The following is a 22,981-nucleotide window of genomic DNA, read 5'->3' on the forward strand; positions in this document are numbered from 1 at the left end:
GAGTACTAAAAGTCATAGAGAGGTAAATCAAGAAAAATAAACAAAAGCAATGATGTTTAAAGTATAATATTAAAATAGGATGTATTTCATCCATAAATGGTTAAATATTGCATATAGAAAATGGCAAAGAATCTTAAATGCATAAAATGAATATGCACGTGGTAAAAATCTTACTGTATTTGAAAAGTATATGTAAAAATAATCACATCTTATGAAAAAGAACAGAGAATGGATTTTACTCTTATTTATGTCTTTGTGTGTATGTGTGCATATGAAAGAGAGAGAAAGAGAGAGAGAGAGAGAGAGAGAGAGAGAGAGAGAGAGAGAGAGAGAGAGAGTGTGAGGGGGGCTCTGTGTGATGGTCAGAAGAAAACTTTTAGGACTCAGCTCTTTCTAAAATATGGGTTCTAGAAATTTAATTATGGGGTACAAGCATTTTTTACTCACTGAGCCAGCATGCTAGACCAGGAGAACAACTTTTTAAATGGGTATTTACAAGTTGTGAGTTAATATTAATTTTTTCCAGAAAGAAATTTCTTGAAAGATATTCAAAATCCAGAGGTTAGCAAAGTATAAGACATTGTTGAGAAACATAAAATATCTGAATGAAAGTGGAAATATGCCATATTCATGGGGTCCCCAATTAAATAAAATATAGCTGGCTTTTCCTTCCAAATTAGCATTAATTAAAAAATGTATTAAAGCAACCCAGCAGATGATTTTGTGGAAATTGACAATTTAATTCTTGGTTCCATGGGCAACTATCTATGAGCAAGAATAAGGAAGCTTTATTCTTAAGAAATCCAATTAACATCAGATATTTTCTTACTTGAATATCTAGGAATTGATATGGTAAGATCTTTGAAGTGTCAGAACATTAAAAACAGCACTTTTTTATATATATTTAAAAAAATTTATTTTGAACTAAACTCGAGTTTCATTTAATCCCAATGAACAAGGAAATTGACAACAGTGCGGGAACCTTACCTATTACCGTATATTTCTAATAGCATTATTTTAAACTTATATACAATAACACATGGTTACTCTAAAAGAAACAGGAAGATAATCGAGACCTGTATCTCTAATGAACAAATGTTCAAAATCATATAATTAGGAAGTCACTTGTACAGCTTGAATTCTTTCTTTCCCCTCATGCAAATATTCGCAATATGTTTTAGATCACTTGCAAATAAATTGTAAATTTAGATGATATTCCAATTATAATATTAAATAGTAAGTTTTTCAAGTAAGAATACCTAAAAGATACTGCTACTGCTTTGTACTGATGCTATTCTGCGAAGATAAAAGTCTGCCTGTTTGGAGGAGTTGGTAACTGTGTGCCACTCAGTTTGTATTTTCCGTTTAAGCATTTCTTTACTGAATTTTCCAAGGAGAAGAGATGTTCCTCTGCATCTCTGGCACAAGTTTCTTAATAGAATCTACTTAAAAAAGGCATTCTGTATTTCTTCCACTTGGACCAGCTGCATTAAAAATTTGTTAAGCAATGTCTGCTAGAGGTGCAGGTGGAAGATAATTAGGATTGACACACATTCCAACATATAGAAAAACACAGAATGGATTTGATGTGGAATCATTCACATAAAAAATGAATGTCTAGGAATGTTGAACATTTCTTTTGGTGTTTCCAGGATATTCAACATTCCTCAGTTTAGAATTCTTTCTTTAGCTCTGTACCACATTTTTTAGTAGGGTTATTTGGTTCTCTGGAGTTTAACTTCTTGAGTTCTTTGTTTATATTAGATAGTAGCTCTCTATCAGATGTAGGATTGGTAAAGATTTTTCCCAATCTGTTGGTTGCTCTTTTGTCTCATTGACAACATCCTCTGCCTTACAGAAGCTTTGCAATTTTATGAGGTCCCATTTGTCAATTCTTGATTTTAGAGTATAAGCCATTGGAAATTCAGGAAAATTTCCCTTTTGCCTATGTATTCCAGGCTCTCCCTGACTTTTTCTTCTATTAGTTTCAGTGTATCTGGATCTATGTGGAGGTCCTTGATCCACATGGATTTGAGCTTTGTACAAAGAGATAAGAATGGAATGATTTGCATTCTTTTCCATGGTGACCACCTGTTGAACCAGCACCATTTGTTGAAAATGCTGTCTTTTTCCACTGGATGGTTTTAGTTTCTTTGTGAAGGATCAAGTGAACATAGGTGTGTGGGTTCATTTCTGGATCTTTAGTTCTATTTCATTGATCGGCCTACCTGTCTCTGCACTAATATCATGCAGTTTTTTTTTTTAAATCAGGGTTGCTCTGTAATATAGCTTGAGATCTGGGAAATGCAAATCAAAACAATTCTGAGATTCCACCCCACAGTAGTCAGAATGGCTAAGATCAAAAACTCAGATTTGATCAGCAGATTCTGGCAAGGATTTAGAGTAAGAGGAACACTGCTTCTTTGTTGATGGGATTGCAAGCTGGTACCACTACTGTGGCAATCAATCTGGCAGTTCTTCAGAAAATTGGCCATAATACCACTTGCAGCCCCAGATATACCACTCCTGGGCATACATTCAAAAGATTCTCCATCATATAACAAGGAGACATGTTCCACTATGTTCATTGCAGCATTATTTATAATAGCCAGAAGCTGGAAAGAACCCAGATGTCCTTCAACAAAAGAATGGGTACACAAATTTGCACAATGGAGTACTACACAAATATTAAAACAATGACTTCTTGAAATTCTTATGCAAATGGATGGAAATAGAAAATATCTTGAGTGAGGTAACCCAGTCTCAAAAGAACACACATGGTATGCATGATGAATGGATATTAGCCTAAAAGCTCAGAATACCAAAGGTCCAATTCATAGACAATATGACTTTCAAGAAGAAAGACCAAAATGTTGATGTTTCAGTCCTTCTAAAAAGGAGGAACAAAATACTCCTGGGAAATAGAGGGACTTGAGAGGAAGATAGGACATGGAGGAGAAAAAGGATCTGCCGAAACCAGTATGAAAGGAGACAGGGACGTTCTACAGGTCAGGAATTTGAACAGAGCTGTGTAGCAATGGGGACTGGGAAACTGGGGTAGCCACCAGCAAGTCGCAGATGTCAGGAAAGCAAGGGACTCTCAGGACTCAACAGGGATGAGATTTTCCAGATATCAGGAAAGCAAGGGTCTGTCAGGACCCAAAAAGGATAAGATTAGCTGAAATGCTCAAGAAAGTGGAGGAAAAAACCTGTAGAAACCATACCCACAGGTCAGCCAGGGCCTCCTGGTTGGGGATGGGACCACCCACGCTTCTTAAAATTTTAATCCAGATTTACTCCTGTCTAAAGGAAGTACAGGGACAAAAAGAGTGGATCAGAGACTGAAGAAAACGCCAACCAGAGACCGCTCTACCTGGGAATTCATCCCATAATCAGCCACCAAAAACAGTCACTATTCCTGATGCCAAGAAGTGCTTGCTGACAGGAGCATGATATGGGAGTCTCCTGTGAGGTTCTGCCAAAGCCTTACTGATACAGATGAGAATGCTTGCAGCTAACCATGAGACTTAGCCCAGGGATACCAATGTAAAAGTTAGAGAAAGGATTGAAGGAGCTGAAGGGGTTTGCAACCCCATGGGAAGAACAACACTATCACTAACCTCCAGAACTACTTGGGACTAAAATACCAACCAAAGAATACACCTGGGGGGAATCATGGCTCCTGATGCATATAAGCAGAGAATGACATTGTCTGGAATAATAGGAGAAGCCTTTGGTGAAGGTTTTTTCCCCAGTGTGGGAGAATGCCAGGGGGTTGAAGTGAGAGTTTGTGGGTGGGAGGAGGATCATCTCGATAGAAGTAGATGGAGGGGAATTGGAGAAGTGTGAACCAGAAATGAGGATATAACATTTGAAATGTAAATACATAAAATGTTTAATAAACACATGACTGTCATAATTCTGTAACTTCCTTTCTCTCTAAAGTCCAGGTACATTTTTAATTCTTCTTTTCCTACGCTTAGTTTGTAAACAAAATCCCATACACTAGGATTTTCAGCAAAGGTCACAACTCTTCCAGGCTTACCTGAGAGCCCATGCTGGTTAGTGCTGTCTTGCCAGAAACACTGGCCGTAGTTTGTGATGTAACCAACCAGCTTGTCCTGGTAGGGGAACTAAACCTTACAGATGAGCAGTAACCACACACAGATGTCTTTCTGGACCCTGACCTGCAGCACCTGGGATTCTGAACTGGACTGCTCACGGAGGGACCAACTTAGAAGCTAGGAAAATTAAGTAGGGATGCCTTTAAATGTGCTCCATAAAAATTTAAAAATTCTCTCTCTCTCTCTCTCTCTCTCTCTCTCTCTCTCTCTCTCTCTCTCCCTCTCTACACACACACACACACACACACACACACACATACACCTCAGGAAAAAAATAGTTTCAAATGATATTCATCTAAATGAATTAAGTGAAATTTTACCAGCAACACATGGAAACTTCTTTACAATAGCACACATTTTGTAACACTAAACAAACTTTAACAATTTCAGAAAATATAAAATAATTCCATGTTTTCTACCTACCATTATGCAACAACATTTTAAATTGGCATCAAACAACTCTGCAGTTAGTACATAAACATACGATAATTACCACCTTACTATGGAAAATGATTAAGTCAAAAAAATTAAGAAAAAAAATAAAATTATTCCTCATCCACATAAAAATAGAAACACAGCAAATCCACAAGGTAGTTTTGATTGGAAAATTGATGTCCTACATGCTTATGTCAAATAATCAAATCAAATCAAATATAGTACAAGGAAATGACTGAGTACAACTAAAGAAATTGGGAATGCAGGAACCAAACCCAAATCCCAAAATTGTATACAGTCCCACCACAAATATAAAGAAAGAAAGCAATATAAAGAATCAAAGTTTCTTTAAGATAAACAAGAGTGACAAATTCAACTACCCAAAAGGAAGAAAGACATGAACTAATCAGGAATGAACAAGAAAACAATATAATAAACTTCAAAAACTCAGAATATTATATGCAAATACCTTTACAACCTACACTCAATTGTAATGTAAATCTAAAAGTGATTAATAAATATCTAGATATGTCCAAATCACCAAGCTAAACAGAAATATTCAACCCAAACCAAACATAACAATAAATATTAAAATCAAAATACATATTAAAACAGCAATAAGAAGCATTTCAACTAAAAAAAAATTTTACACATAAATTTAGAGAGGACATCTACTAGAGTGTAAAAATAATCTACACCTAATACTTCTTAAATTATTAAAAAAAATTGAAAGAGCAGGAAACACCCAAATCCATTCAGTAAAACCACTGTTGCTCTCCCACCATAATCAGGTAAAGACACTAGAAAAATCTGCAGACTAATATCCTCATTTAGATAAACATAGATGCCAAGAGATGCAAAAATCCTCAATGAAATACTAATATACAGAATATAGGTATGTGTAAGGTCATCCATCAAAGTCAATTTGGCTTTACCTTAGGAAGTCATGGATGGCCCAATACACATACGTTAAAAAAATTAATAGATTATAAAATTTTTCATAATGTCAATACACATGAGCATTGTAACATGGGCAGCAAAAACCTTTGACAAATGTTAACATGCTGTCACTATAAAAGTCCTGAGAAAGGTAGGATAATGATAATGATATATGTGTCAGACTCACATCAAATATCTTAAATGAAAAAAGAGTGGAGCAATCTCATTAAATTTGGGATGAGACAGGAATGTCAACTACACCTTCTTCATTTAATATAGTACTAACTAAGGTGATAAGTAACAAAATGAAATTAAATGGGTATAATTATGAACAAATGTAGTCAAACTATTTATTCTTTAAAAAAAAGATGTTATGGTATTATTCATAAACTTGAATTACCCTAGATGCCTAGAACAAATGAAACTCAAGACGGATGATCAAAAACGTGAATGCTTCACTCCTTCTTTAAAAGAGGAACAAGAATACCCTTGGCAGGGAAGAGAGAGGCAAAGATTAAAAAAGAGACTGAAGGAACACCCATTCAGAGCCTGCCCCACATGTGGCCCATACATATACAGCCACCCAATTAGACAAGATGGATGAAGCAAAGAAGTGCAGACCGACAGGAGCCGGATGTAGATCGCTCCTGAGAGACACAGCCAGAATACAGCAAATACAGAGGCGAATACCAGCAGCATACCACTGAACTGAGAATAGAACCCCCGTTGAAGGAATCAGAGAAAGAAGTGGAAGAGCTTGAAGGGGCTCGAGACCCCATATGTACAACAATGCCAAGCAACCAGAGCTTCCAGGGACTAAGCCACTAACTAAAGACTATACATGGACTGACCCTGGACTCTGACCTCATAGGTAGCAATGAATATCCTAGTAAGAGCACCAGTGGAAGGGGAAGCCCTGGGTCCTGCTAAGACTGAACCCCCAGTGAACTAGACTGGTGGGGGGAGGGCGGCAATGGGGGGAGGGTTGGGAGGGGAACACCCATAAGGAAGGGGAGGGGGGAGGGGGATGTTTGCCCGGATACCGGGAAAGGGAATAACACTCGAAATGTATATAAGAAATACTCAAGTTAATAAAAAAAAAAAAAAAGAGCTCAAAATTTCCAATAGAAAAAAATGTGAGAAAAGAAAAACAATTTAATCAAAGTTGCAGAATAATCAACTTACAAATATAATATACCCTTTCTCTATACAAAAATTAACTGAGAAAGAAATTATGGTCACACTCCCATTGACAATAGACTGGAAAAGAACAATATATATCTAACTGAGAATGTGAAAATGCTCTACAGTAATGAAAACATCAAATCTCTGAAGAAAGTGATTGAGAAGCACACAGGAAGAACAACAATATGGACTAACCAGACTCCTCAGAGCTCACAGGGACCAAACCACCAACCAAATAGTATACATCAAAGTATCCATGGCTCCCACTACATATATAGCAGAGGACTACCTTATGCAACATTAGTGGTAGGGGAAGCTTTTTGTCCAGTGGAGACTTGTTGACCCAGGGAGGGGGATGAAAGAAGGCTGAGACTGGAGTGTGTGTGTTTGAGGGGGGAAGCGCCTTCTTAGAGGCAATGGGGAGAGAGAATAGGGTGGGGGGGCTTGTGAAGGGAAAGATGAGGAAAAGGGACATTTGAAATGTAAATAAATAAAATAATTAATAAAAAGAAAGAAAAATATCCCATGTTTACTAATAAGTACAACTAATAGTATGAAAATGTGCATCATACCAAATATAATTTACAGATTCCATGTAATTTCAATATAACTCTGAAAAGCATTCTTTCCGTTAGGGTAACATGACCACCTTCCTTCTGCCTTGGACAGGGGCCTTGGCCCTTTCTTTTTTCTTTTTTTTTTTTTCCAGAGCTGGGGCCCGAACCCAGGGCCTTGAGCTCTCTAGGCAAGCGCTCTACCGCTGAGCTAAATCCCCAACCCCCCAAAGCATTCTTTCTAGCAATAGAACAACATCATTCTGAAATTTACATGCATGCTGAAAAGATCCCAGATAGACAAGGAAGTCCTCACTGAGAATAATAGAATGATTCTAAAGGGACTGCTATTGCAGATTTAAAGATATAATAATGAACAGAAAATGCATAATGAATTAAAAGAAGCATAATAAAGACCTATTGAATTTTGAGGGCCAAATATCTGGACAAGGCTTAGCTGTTTCTCTGTAAATCTAAGGCTCAGTTCTTATCTGGACACGTTTTCAACCACACACACATTGTGACCACATTGATTCCTTGTAGTTTTTAATCCAAATCCTTCAGTTTCTCATTTAGACCACAAATGTTGTTTCTTCAGACTTCCTAATCTTTTCAGGTAGTCTGCTTACTTTCTAGTACCTGCAAAGTCAGCAGAGGAGCATGGTGGTAACCAGTGTGAATTTACATAATTAACAGTCACAATACAATGCCATTCTCTTTGTCAACCCAGAGCACCATCTGTGTCATTACTTGGTAGTTAAAAAAAGTCACATGTTCTTCCCACACTCAAAAGCACACAATAAGAAAAGGTATGAATACACAAGTAAAACTGCCTTATTGCTAACCTTACATTTTGTCTGCCAAATCCCATTTAGAGTGAGGAATGAGTGGGTCACAGAAAAAGGGTAAGAAAGACAAATGGATGAGAACACAAGGCCAACAATCAATATACTGCCACAATGTAGTAGTGTCAGGAGACAGGGATGGTCTCATTAGTGAGGAGTGTTTAAAACGTATTTCTGTGAATTTAATATTTGCACTGAGATAAACTAACAGAAGAACCTGTGGTTTAAAAAATAAGAACTTCTCAAATTTGGAAACTATCTAAACTATGGGGATACTGAAAGTGTAGGAGTAAGTCTTAAAATGAACTCTTGCTCAGTCTATTTTCAAATGATGGTTTGGGCACTAAGTCTTTCCTTATCTTCCAATTAAAGTGACTGCTTAAATTGCTATAGCAGGAAACCTGTCTTCCAGACAAAGTGTACCAAGTGGCTAATGAGGTGAATAGAAGATCATGAGAGGAAACACCAGGAATTTATGCCTGACGGAACTTTTCTCTGTCTGTGATGTCCAAAGAGCCAGGGGAGATAATATATGAAAGATACAGGCCTCAGAATTTCCTGAGAGAAGGCAAAGGCCAGGGATCATGTATTAGGTCATGCTAGTAAAGGAAGACACTTTGCTCAGACTGTGGTACGTAACCATGGAGACAAGAGGTTAATCGACTGGAGAATCTGATGGCTGCTATATCGAAGAGGCAATTTAAAAAAATAAAATAAAAGTCAGAGTCCTTGGACAGATCCAGAGGACTGTGGAAGAGGGGAAGCCATGCTATCAGTTTCTTAGAATGCACAGTGGGAAGGGTAAGCTCAATTCTGGGCTCAAGCAGGTGGTAACAGTACCTACCATGAATTATTGCAGCATGCTGATTTTTGTATTTCCATTAAAGATGTCTTTTTCCTTAGGTACATTGCATTTTAAAACATTAACAATAAAAATTGATCAAATATATACAGATAATTTTTGCCCCAGTATACATTTCTTTTTTTTTTTTTTTCGGAGCTGGGGACCGAACCCTTGGCCTTGTGCTTTCTAGGCAAGCGCTCTACCACTGAGCTAAATCCTCAACCACCCCCAGTATACATTACTAAGCACTTGGCACATTGGAGATTTTCCAAAAAGTGATGACCGCTATTAGCACTTATATTATATTACAATTTTCTTCAAGATGTTAAAACAAATGGACTTAAAGAGGTATTCTTTAACAATTCATCAACCACTAATTTTATAAGCAATTTGGCAAATCCTTATCAACTCTCTAACAGAGTTACTAGGCCCTCACACTTATATGCTAAGACATAATAAGGTGTTCTTGTAGAGTAAGTAAGGACCAGGTAGTAGTAAACATTGTTTAATAACTAATTACTATACTTATGACTTGTATATAAAGTTTTATTGTAGGCCAAGCCAAGTGCATTGCTGTTGATTATATTTATTGACTTTCCAATAGTAGGTAGAGAAAATAAAAGCCATATATGTTGAGGGTCTTTGCTATATTACTAATGTAACTGGCATAATCAGAAATTATATATATATATATATATATATATATATATATATATATATATATACACACACATATATCTTACATGGACAATCCCATCAAAATACCAATTGTGTGAAAATCTTAGAGCTATAGAAAAGCAGAGGAGGTAGAGTCTGCTTCGTCTCCTCCACTGGTTGCTTAGTTCATCTCCACAAACATGTGTGTGTGTGTGTGTGTGTGTGTGTGTGTGTGTGTGTGTGTGTGTTTGTGTGTGTGTTATTCCTTCCAAATAAAAGTATAGTGTCAGAGTTACAGAGTTTCAGAATTTCTGAAAACTACTTACTGAAACAGCACATATTTATTAACTCTGCTCTACATAATGAAGGGATATTTGCAGAATAGCTGAGAATGACAGACAGCTTTGAGTAACTTGTGCTGGATTGGGGAGATTATCTTATTTTAAAATGAATATTCACTCTTACATTATGAGTAGATTCACCACATATATTCATTTAAATAATAAAGAAATAACCTCATAGTATGATTATAACAGTGAAATTGGGGTGATGATGCTGAAGAGATAGCTCCACAATTAAGAGCACTTGTCTTTCAGAAGACCAGAGGTTTGTGCTCAGTATTCATATCAGATATTACCTATAACACTATCTCAATGGTTACAGTCTTCTGACTTCCGGACATACCACCATGCATGGTGCAAGCATATAGAACTAAATAAATAAAAATAAACTTTTAAGAATAATAACAACTTGCTAAAGTTTTCTTAAGAATATACTGATAGTTCTAATAACAATGGTAGAGCAAGAGAAAATAATGTCCCTATAAATGTAGACATGACTTGCTTAGTGGCACTGCGCCTGCAATCTCAGGTATTCTTTAGTATGAGAAGGGGAAAATCAAACTTTAAGTCTTGCCAGGACTAAATTCACGAAAAAAAAAAAGTCTGCCACATAACAGGTTACCATATTTGGTTATGACTGCATTTTACCTATGTTCTTGAAACAACAGTCTAGTGAAATCACGTAGGAAAAATAGCAAATAAGTACATTCTCTTTACATAAGTAATTCAATTTCTCAATAAATCTTAGGAAACTTCCATGCTTATTTAATTAATATTTTTACATTATGTACATGTTTGTGTGTGGAGTTAATTATGTACACATATATACCAAGTCCTGAAAAAGTGAGAAAATGGCTTCAGTTCACCTGTAGTTTGAGTTATATTGGGTTTCCAATGTGTACACTAGAATCCAAACATCGTCTTCAAATGTAGTTCTCCTGCTCTTAGCTGCTAAACCTTTCCCTCTAGATCTGTCACCCTTCCCTCCCTCTCTCCCATTTACATTTGATTTTCTTTTTCTCCTATGTATATGTTTATTAGCAGGCAAGCATACTGGGATGTTATAAGGTGATTTTTTTGTGTCTTTTGTATTTTGTTTGTTTGTTTTTCTGTTGTGAGAAAACACTGACCAAATTACTTTTCAGGAGGAATGTATTTATTTGTGTCACAGTTTGTAGTCTTTCCTCAAGGGAAACCAGGGTATCTGTTCAAAAAAGGATCCTTGTAGCAGAAACTGAAGCAGAGGCCAATGAGGAAATTATGTTTGGCTGTCTTTGATATGAACACTAGCCCAACTTTATAAAAGTGATAATGTCCACTCTGAAGTGGGCCCTCTTACATAATTAGTATTTAGATATCATATAGCCATGGTCACACATCATTCTGAACAATGCAATTTCTCATTCAAAGCTTCCCACTTCCAGACAACTCTTGATCTTTTCAAGTTGTTGGTCAAACTAATCAGTATGTAAAGAAATGCAATATGGCTCATAATGTAAAAGTACTTGCCATATAAGCATGATGACATTGAATCTCTAGGCCATATTTTATGTGAATGCACAAACTTCAGGATTCTGGTGGTGAGCATTTGTGATGGCAGTAGTACTATAATGTGATGGGACGCATAGACAGGAGAATTGCCCTAGAACTACTTGGCCAGCTATTCTGGAGTATACTCCACTGCAAAAGCAACAGAGAGCCTATGCCTTAGAAGGTGAAAATTGAGAGCTGAATTTCTAAAATTAGCCTTTATTATTGGAAGAACAAAGGTCCTTCCAACCATAAAGCATCAGGGAAACACAAAAACTAATCATGCAGGTTACCTTTGCAAAGTCAAAGATATAGTAACTATTTTACTCCCAGAAAATTACATTTGGCAATAGATTTTGTTAATTATCTGTGTTGCTACCTGTAGAGTCTGATCTCACCCAAATTCCTCACAACTTTTATCTCTGACATCTTCCCTAGGCTTTATCTTTAAATTTATTTCTCAGTCAAAAGGTCCCATCCACAAGGGCAATGTCACATGCACCTTATAAAATAAACGACTTCTACAATATCTGTGTGACAGAGAACAGGTCAAATTTTTTCTTAGTTTCTTACACTAATACATTCATCCTAAGAAATGAGATAATGTACATTTGAGTTGAGTTTCTATGTATCCCTGTGCACCTGGTATTTTATTAAACTGGTTAACTCAGTTTAAATAAACAAACTGTTGTCAGACTGAAAAAATTTTAACCAGCACTACATCAGGCTGAACAAGATTTTCTATCTTGTCTCACACAAATCGCTGTAATGATTGCAGGGATTCCCACAATTCAGTACTCTGATAAGATGCGTATAATGCAGTTGCTGTGATCAAAATGCTACTTACACAGACATGTTCACTTTGTATAAATTGTTTTGACAGATCCTTATGGTTATTGTACTTTTCTTTAGACAAAAGTTTAAATAAAATATTCACTTAAATGAACATGGAAAGATGGCTCAGCATTTATTTTTAATTTATTTTTAATGTTTTTGTATGGAGGTATTTATGACCACATAAGTGCAGGAACCTGAGGAGGCCAGAAGAAGACTGTAGACCACTATAAGTAGAGTGATTCCAATGTGGCTGCTGATAAATGAACTTGGGTAAGACTGCTTACTGGGTTTGCATAGGGATGTCCACACAAATTGCTAGTACCTATTAAAAAAGCTGGAAATGACTTGATAGGTGTACAAAAATATATTTGCTAGTGAGAACTTAGAATCTTTTGTGAAACTTCACAGTTTCAGGAAGTCAACTCAAACTGTATAGAAGTTCATTAAGATATAGACTTCTTTTCTGATTAATTTTTCTCAGTAATATTTTTTATTTGTCAGTTCTTTGAAACGAAGCTTTAAATAAATTAACAACTCAGCTGATCACACATGCTACAGAGAAGCTGATAGTAGGAGTGGTAGGGATTACAACTGGTACAGTGTATTCACTAGAATGTCATATTGAAGGGAAATTTTAAAGATGACCTAAAATAATGAGGAATAAGATGTTTGGACATGAAAAAGACAAATTGCTTAGTAGACGAAAAAGGCAAATATGCAACACTGTGGTAGGCTTGTGGATTCCAAAGTACAACCAAGTGTTTAGAGAAGGATAATTGGGGAGGAAAGTGGGAGTTGATGAGGTCAGGGAAACAAATGATTTAGGTCCAAGGGACTCACAGGTCAGCATAAGGCTTTCCTTCTTCATAAGGAGTGAGTTGGGGAGTTTGCTGTGAAAGATTAGAGGTTGGAATAGTTAAGGATTGACGGGAAAGTAACTCGATCACTTGGGCAGACTGTGTTGAAAATGAAAGCAAAAAATCTTTGAGGCACACTTATGTAATCTCCAGTACTGTCTATAACAGGAGAACCTAAGGACAGAGGGTAACTTGTGCCTCAGAGAGATATAAGGATTGTATGGCTGAGATTGGGGAGGATAGTTGAATGGGTTTACTATCAAGTCAGCTGAAGCATACTAGGATAATTTAGGAAAACTCCCAGGATGGCTTTGAGTGATGAAAATGGAACCCAGAGAAAATACAGGCCAGTGTAGTAGAAAGGGTCAGTTCTGGATGTGAATTGAAGATGCCACTTAGATGTTCAAGGAAAAATGTTCAAAAGGTAGTTAGGTGAGTATGTCTAGGATAACCCCAAGCCCTAGAATGAACATTCTAATTTTAGTTCCATTTGCATATAGATTATATCTGAAGCCTAGAGACTTGATGGAATAATAAAAGAGATGACCTTGGAAAGGGTAAGATAATGAGTTTGAGACTCCTCAAGGTATAATCTTTAGCCCTGACCTGTAAATCCATTGACTGACAACCCATGATTTTAGCTGTGTTTACCTGGAGATGGTTGGGCAAAATTATGGGAACATGCAACAGAAAGCACAGTCAAGAAAAAAGGCCTTGCATGCCGACATCTGGTTTCCATCCTTTACTGCCAAAAGAAAGAATATTCAGATAGCACAGATAAATCCCAAACTGCCCACAGAGACAGTCCATACTTCCCTTAGGATGCCTCAAACAGAAATTTGAAGGACAACACATAAACTATGAATCCTTAGGCCAAGATGATTTATAACCTTTCAGATTGTTGAAAGTCTCTCTCATTGCTAAATTCAAAGAATTTCCTTCACATATCCCCCATTTAACTTTGTTTACTAAAGAAAATCCCTTACCTTTTAAATCTTTTAATGAATTACACTCTTTAAATAATGTGACATACTAAGTCACATTTTCTTTACTCACTGTAGATGTGACTATTTGGTCTCTGCTATGAAAGTCTTTAAAAAAAATTAGACAAAAACACATACTTTTGAAGCAAAAACAACTAATGCTTGGGGAAATAATTGCTATTCTTTTTTTTTTCTTTCATCTACCATTGAAAAATCTCTGTGGCTTTCCCATTTACTCCTCTTCTCCTTTTTCTTCTAATTAAGGAAGTAGGAATAGCAAAGTAGAAAAAGGAGGCAATTATTAATCTGAAACTCTGACAAAACCATGAAATATTTCAATTTGTACATATTTTTGTCTTATTTCCAAAAATATTTCTTTATTTATTTCAAATTAAATCAATTCTGACTCCAGGCCATTTGTCAAAGTTAAAGAGGAACAAGTTTCTTCTGTGTTGGGACACTCTTACCTTGTTAGGCATCATTTCAGAATCCCTAAAGGCTATCATGTTCTGCAGCTATTAATTCATACCCTCTGATATTTTTTTCCTTTAGTGGTATATAGCAGTAGGTCTTTGTATATTATTAGTTTCTTGATTCTATCTGCATTCTTATTTCTGTATCAAACTTTCACAGTGTCACTATCAATAAAATTAAGAGACATTTGGGCTCTGGTGTAGTCTTCCTACATGATTTCTTGTCACATTACTGTGATGTAGAATTTGGAGTAAAACACAATACTCTCTGATCTAGGTATTTGTTCTCTTTGGAGATGTTTTAAAAGGTTTTGTATCAATTATATGTATATGTTAGACTATGTATCTCTATATGCATATATTATATATGGAATTATTTATTATGTATACACATATACATATAAATGTACAGATATGTGTGTATTTATCAATATACACAGCATTTTAAATATCTCTGTACATGTATGCATAATCTATTCTATGTATCATCTATCAGTCCTCAATGTATGTATGTATAATCTATCATTTCTATCTTTTATGTATCTATATCATTTATCTGTCTAACATATTGATCATATAGTGTGTGTGTGTATGCGTGTGTGTGTGTGTGTGTGTATGTGTAAAATCTATCCATCTATGTTTAATTATCATTATCTTTGTCTCTGTTGATCTCATCTATTTCATCCCCATTTATCTATGCTAACTTGGTTCTCACCAAAGCTTCAAAGCTTTCTTTTTGTGGATCCTTAGAGAAGAAATGGCTGTGTTGGGAAACACCTGATTTGAGGAAGAACATAAATATCACCAGCACTTTCAAACAAAGTCTTGATTACACTTTGTGACCTGATATCATTTCATATTATTTAATGTTGTATAACAGGAAACGATCAAGAATCTTCATAGATTTTAGATTCTCATTATTTTGTTTTCTTGTGTAACTCTAGCCCAACTGCTTACTCAGATTCTTTGTGCATGTTTCTTTATTACCAAATATTGCTATGTTTTCCAATTACTTGCATGTTCCTAAAAAGGCTAAATGAATTATACTCTAGAAGGGCAAAGAAAGTTTCCAGGTACCTGTTAACATTCTATAATAATGCTTCACATTTATTAGTCATATTCTAAAACTCAGAACTCGGGTCTCATTCTCTGATTGAGAATCTATCAATATGATCTTCAGAATCAATGGACCCAACCTTAATTCTTTTAACTGATGGACCATGATGTAAGCTATAAAAATTTCCTAAGTTTGTGTATTCATCTTAAAAAAAAAAAACAGATGAACATTTGTAAGTGTTCTAAGAAACAATGCCTTTGAATTCCGTACAAAATTCTTAGAAAGTTTAAGGCTCTTCTCTGATTTTATGATGTATGATTATACTATCACAATTTTGACAAATAAAAGCTGTTTCTAAACTTCTGCTCTCTCCTTTTCCTTATTGCAATTTGGATGAATTAATTTTCTCATTACCAAAAAATATCCTAACAAAATAAATTTACAGTGGGAAGTTTAAATTTATTTTGGCCCCCAGTCTGAGGGTATAGTTCATCATGGACAGAAATGATGTAGCAGCAGGAGAGTGAAATATCTGATTACATTTTATCCACAGTCAGAAAGCAGAGAAGGAAATGTTGTTGACTAGCAGACTTTCTGCTTTTTATTTAGTCTAGGTTATTCAACCCATAATGAAACTACTCACAATTAGAGTGAGACTTCATACTCTGGTAACACAGTCTGTGAACTTCTATGCTGGATACATTTCTATTGTGATTCTAAATCTCATCAAGTTAATTTTTAAGATTAGCCATCAGACAAAGCAAGATACAAGGTGGACATAGGAGTATATATAAAAGCTTGTTGAATTTAGTTAACTAAGAAGTTGGAACAGATTACCCTTCAAATAGCTTTCCCTATCCTTATAAAATGTATACCATCTGTGGGCTGGGTCTGGTTGCAGGACTCATCTCCAAGTTACATTCATTCTTCAAGATGTAAAGTCTGACTAGGACACAGTTCTTGCCATGATGCTCTATTTCTCAGGACAGGCTGCCTAAATAGAAGCAGATGCAGTGTTATTGGCCTATAGGCACCATTGGAAAGGCCTCCAGATTGCTTACAGGAATGCATCTGGTAGCCTTTTGGGGCCAAATTTAACACATGGACCTTTTAGCAGTATTAATGACTGTCCTCAAATGTGCTCAGACAAATGCCATATATATTCAGATGTCTTTCAACTCATCATGTGTGGCCAGGGTGATTGGCACAAGGGAGTAATATGCTCTTGATGGACAAGTTTACATGCTGTGTGATTTGTAGAGGGGTTTAGGTCACATCCATTCTTTTGAATGAATTCTATCTATCACTTTTTATCGTTTATCCAGCTGTCATCTTTTCATATCTATCCATTCATCAAACTACATGATTTCTTATATATCTATCAAAATATGTATGAATTAACTATCTAAGCATCATCTTTATCATCACTCATCTATTATCAATTTAATCAATATATATCATTATAAATCTATCATCTATATATTATCTACCTATCTGTGAACTATTTATCAATTTTAAGTCAGTTCTCAGCAGTCAAAGCTTTATAGTATGCGTTTGGTGTGCCCATCCTTTGTCTAGTTACATTGTATGCCACCATAGAAGAGAATTGCTTATTCCCATGCATGAATTAACAGCATCTTTTCACACATAATTATTGGAGTGTGTATCTATTCACACATAATTATTGGAGTGTGTATCTATTTCTTTTAGTTAAAATATTCCACCTGGAAAGGAGGAAGTCACCTGGTAAAACACCAAAAACCAAGAGAACTTGAGAAACGGAAGGAGCTCAAAGAGCTACAGGATTCACAGAATTCTCTGCCACACTTGGGACTGATTTAATAAAGCATACAGGTGGGGAAGGGAAATTCAGATATGCAGCAGGATGAAATTGTTATGTGGGTTTCTTGGTAATTCTGTGCCTTTGTACCTCTGCTGTCATATATAATCCTAGTAAACTGAATAGTTTATAACTCTATCTGGTAGAATAGCATATCCTTTATCTGAGATGACTAGACAGGAATTTGTTCATAACTTTCCCAAAAATGTCACACAACAGAGTAAATATATGCTTAACATTGGCATGTCAATGGAGTGTTCTGATGACAGCAAGTAGTTATATGCCATTTTATAGATAAGCATGAGTTATAAAAGCTTAGGCCTTTTCTGATGTTACCCTTTAATGTTAACAGCCAACTAATACAAACATCTGCAAGCATCTGCATCCAGCTGTTCTTGAAACTACAGTTTTGGTTTAGCACATTTCAAAATGTCTCTCACACCACTTACAGTATGAAATGTATGTTTCCCAAATGTGTTAACGTTTGGAGGTTGTGGTGTTATTCAGGTTTTTGGTACTTACTGGGTTCTTGCGTTTGTCTTTTATTTTTCATGGGTAAACTGTAATTTTTCCCATTTGAAATGATAGATGACCATGTAACTGGCATTGAGAAAAGACATTTTATTAGAAGTATTACCACATTACCTCTAGATGGGAGCTTGAAATGCAATGTTTGATTCCTACTCCTACTTCCATATAAGATTATGTGAGGAGTAAAGCTCCATTACCCTGAATGGCTGCCCTTGGCTTATTTTATGGGGGGAAAATGCATGTTTCATGTAGAAACTTATTGAATGTTAGGGCTGCTCATCATAGAGGCCAAAACTGGGCCAATTTGCCTGAATTTGGAAATGTAAGACGAATAGCAGTTATGAGAGAACCAGTGTAATGAAAGACAAAATGAATGGGTACTGACCCTTTTTTAATAGGGTGTCTCAGAATCAAAAGACTCCCTAGTTCTCCATTTCTGTATTTCCTTAAAATTATGAATCATTAAATTGCAAATGTGGTCTCCTCCAGGTTTTCATTAGGCAGTATCACTGACCAGGACTGCCAGTTGACTATCTTTCTATTCCAGTACTTTTCATTCCATTTTATTGTACAAGCCTGATATAAATAAAATGATAGACAGTGTGACTTAAACTTTTCCCTCACTCAGCTCCCAATGTGAACATGTGGGTAGAAATAATTACATTTTTCTCCATGAATTGTATTTATTTCCCATGTTTTTGATTATTACTGATAAGATGACAATGCTCATATATAATTACTTTATTATCTGTATGATGTACATTTACAGACATATTCTTGTGTGTGAGTACAGGTATATGCCATCATCATTAGGGTGTAAGAAGACAATTTTGGTTGTGGTCCTCCCTGTATACCATGTGTGACAAGGGCATTTTTGTTGTTTGCCGCACAATGTACCAGGCTACTTGGCCTATGAGCATCCAGTTCTCCTGTTTTGCTTCATATCATGCTTCCACAGCACCCTACAATGCTTTGCTTTTATAGCCTTATCCAGGCATAAAAGTATAACTTAGATACTATTCTTTGAATAGCAAACCGTTTAGCCACTGAGTAATATGCTTAGAATCTATATGATTTATTTTAAAAACAAGGATTTATATCCAATGATCCATATGATGTCACAGAAAGAAAAGGTGTTATTGGACTTATATGACTTGATTAAGTGTGAGACATTAGAAATTGTTACTTTTGTTGTCTGGCTTGGCACTTGTAAACAATCACATCAGTGTCCTTGAAACAGACATTTACTATGCAGGTTTTAAAAAGGGGATACATCATTCATGGGTACTATGACATAGAGAGAAAATAAAAGCCCAAATCAAGTCTCCAAGAGACTGAGTCTTTGCTTCTGCAGTTTCAGTACATAGAATGGAGAAAGAAGTGACAAAATGGGTGGACAATTAAAGGTTTAAAGACTGTATAAACAGAAGTCAGATGTGGTACAAAGTAAGTTTTGACTTGGTATCAACTGGGAATAAACGTAACCCGAGCCCTCAGACTTCCCTGCACTGATGAGGATGAAAACTGACTGTATTCATTCAACTTCACTATTTTTTCCAGAAAATTCAGAAAGAGAAGTGTAACCTAGTATATGACATTCTTGCCATTTATGAAATTTATGTAAAACACTATGGATATCCCTCGTGGTAGTTTAATTGTAAAATTTTTTCTCATTAGCTTATACTCTTGAGCACTTCAGTTCCAGGTGGTAGTTCTGTTTCAAAATGTTGTTGAACTTTTAAAAGGTAGGACATTTTTGAAGGAAATGAGTCATTTGGGGTGGATCATGAAGTTATGTAACATAGGCTAATTAATGTACTGCTTCATGACTATAGACAGAATGGGAAAGGCCACTTGAGATTCCTGCTGTTGTGTTATTTCTGCCACGCTTATCATGTATTAAACTGGGAGTCAGAATAAGGCCTTCCTCTTTTTTGTTGCTTCCACTCAGGTATTTGGTCATAAGGATAAGAAACCACTAGGGTCCCAGCTCCAAATTGTGCCCTTATCTTTCTTTCTATTTATGGACTATGATTCTTGTCCCAATTATGAGGAATAAAAAGCTTGACAAAAAGTAATGCAGGGGACAAATGGTTTCACGTATCTTATCCTGCCATATCTCTTTCCCTCACTGTTGGGAAATCAAGGCAGGAACTCACACAGTTAGTGTCATGATATCTACATTCATGAACTCAGAAAAATGAGTGCACCCATGCTACCACTCCCTTGGTTGCAGCTGATGTTGTTCACTCTTGCACAACCCAGGGTCAGCTGCCCATGTAATGGTACTTCCTAAAGAAGAATGGGTTTCTCTTCCTCAATTAACAGTCAAGAAATTCTTTCCTCAATACGCATACATACTCCCCAGGTATTCTAGTTTGAAAAAAAGTTAACAATTAAAAAAATGAATGCCTACTAAGGTTTGAAAGTGATATTACCTTTTATTAACCTAAGTCATGGCAAAACATATACCTTAGGATTATACATCTTTCACATCATTTATAGCATCCTCCTTGCTTAGGAATGGAAAATGCATCATTGAATATTTGCCTCAAACTCATTAAATTCATTCAGCACAGCATATTTATTTTCTCTTTTCATATTTAATTATTCTTGATAGTGTCTACAGTAGCAGCTGCACTGGGGTAATGTTTGTATTGAAGATGAATTCAAACAAATTCAAAGAAACAAATGTGTGTCTAGGCTAGGTTTGCCAAGTTTCAAATTGAGTCTGCATTGTGCAAGTTTCTAGGGAACATGGAAACAGCTTTATGAAAGGTGTCCTACAACTAGGAGAAATTCTACAGTGCTATGTTCTGGAGTATCTGCTTAAGTGTCAATTTCCAGCTTCGTCCATGTTGAAGACATTTTTACTTTACATGATAATCCTATTGTCACAAAAAATGAAAACGAATTAGAGAAATTTGAGTTATATTATTGTTAAAGTTTTGGCTGTAACATTATTGTTTACAAACGAAGTCACTTCTCTGGATTTTGTCCATTGTCAAATTAATTAGCCCTTTATGTTAACCATAGCTGGCACATCTTGTATTCCAACAGATGGCAAGGACATATTTCTGTTAACACCCACATAGAGATGAGATCTACAGATAATATCCATTTCCAAGAGAAAATGCAACAATTTTGGCATTCTGGTATCTAAACAAAAAGTAGGAAAATGAATCTCCCTCCAAGCTCAACACACAGCAAATATAGAAAGCTGAGTGTTTACCAGAGAAGTAGGATTTACTTGATAATTCTCCACAATAGTTCTGTGAATGAGACCTGATATAGCTATATGAATTTCAGGCCAATCTAGTGTACATAATGATTATAGGTGGCTATACTCTAGCCAGCCTGGGTATATATGTAAGACTTTACCCATATGCACACCAAAAGAGAAAAAAAAATAAAAAGGGGGAAGCAAGAAAGGGTAGGAGGAAAAAGAGAAGGTGGAAAAGGAAGAAAAAAGGAAGGAAAAAAGGAGCATATAAAGAGAGGGGAGAAATAAAAAAAAATAGCTATGATTGTGGCAAGGGACAATGCAGACCATGTTCACCCTTAGTAGCCTCTAGTGTCTCTGTTGAAATATAGGAGATGTCAAGCCTCCTGCCAAAATTCTGACTGTTTCTGTTTCTCCCTGATGGAAAGTAACATATTCCACCAGGTCCATGAATTCTAGGAGAATGATAGTCCTTCTAATTATTGTTCCCCTAGGAAGTGTACCTGGCAAGGATTCTGGTGGCACAGCATCACATGCATGTAACATGGGCCAACGTAACCCTCAAACCTACTTTCTTCCATCTTCTAAGTAACCTAATAACAAAATAATTTACTATCTTGTTAGAAATGTAAGTCTCCCCAACCCTCACCTGCCACCTAAGACTTAGGCTTCAACAAGAATGAATACTTCAACTTCAAGAAGGTTACATGAAAACCTACCTTCCTCTCCAACCTATAAGGAAGTATCGTGAATTCTGACTCATGAACGCTCTCTCAGAGATCTTATCATGTTGTCTGTCTCTAATTATGGGTCCTTGGAGTCATCCTCTGAAAATCCTTCCCAATATTGTTTTTACAACATTGGTACATATTCTACGAAATTACCTACCCAAAAGGACTATCTCCCCCAACATACCCAACCCGAAGAAACAACCAGAGACCTTTTGCAAATGTTTTCTGCTTTTATTTGTATGATATAAAGTAGTGGTTCCTTCCAAATTAAGAGATATATGCCAAAAAATGGATGGTAGGTTCTGTGCAAACTGATGACATGACCATTCAATAGTTAGTTAAGAGGAATGCCACAGGCAACTGGAAAAAGCCAGAGAAGTGATAATAAGAAGTGGGAGACTGAACGTGGTAGCAAAGTGAACTTGCCAATGAAGGGGAGGAAGAAGAAGAAGAAGAAGAAGAAGAAGAAGAAGAAGAAGAAGAAGAAGAAGAAGAAGAAGAAGAAGAAGAAGAAGAAGAAGAGGAGGAGGAGGAGGAGGAGGAGGAGGAGGAGGAGGAGGAGGAGGAGGAGGAGGAGGAGGAGGAGGAGAAGGAAGAAGGAAGAAGGAAGAAGAAAGAAGAAAGAATAGGAGGAGGAGAAGGAAGAGAGAGGGGGAGAGAGAGAGATAGAGAGAGAGAAAGAGAGAGGGAGGGAGGGAGAAAGTGAAGGCAAGAAAGAGAAGACAAGAAAAGATCATAGCCAAAATAGTAGGGTTAAAGGAGAGCTCGGGGTGGATTGGAACTTCCTGAGCTGAAGGAAGTTTGAAGAACAGTGAGAAGAGCTGCAAAGAAACAACACCAGTATGAATTCTGTAATGTTTAACAAATACCTGTAATACTGAGGGACCTCAGAGGCCATCATGTACTTTACTATGCTATCAGACATCATAGACAAATATGTCTCCATTTTTGGTGATGAGAAAAATGGCTAAGAGAACCAGATTTATAAGTTCCTC

General features: G+C 36.2%; 1 pseudogene; it reads right to left on the reverse strand.

Annotated features, from left to right (window-relative positions):
* Window positions 1–1,291: 1,291 nt before the first annotated feature.
* Window positions 1,292–14,637, reverse strand: Chac2-ps3 (ChaC glutathione specific gamma-glutamylcyclotransferase 2, pseudogene 3; annotated as a pseudogene).
* Between the last annotated feature and the right edge of the window lie 8,344 nt (window positions 14,638–22,981).

The sequence above is a fragment of the Rattus norvegicus genome, chromosome 13 (genome assembly GCF_036323735.1).
Source record: "Rattus norvegicus strain BN/NHsdMcwi chromosome 13, GRCr8, whole genome shotgun sequence".
NCBI lineage: Eukaryota > Metazoa > Chordata > Mammalia > Rodentia > Muridae > Rattus > Rattus norvegicus.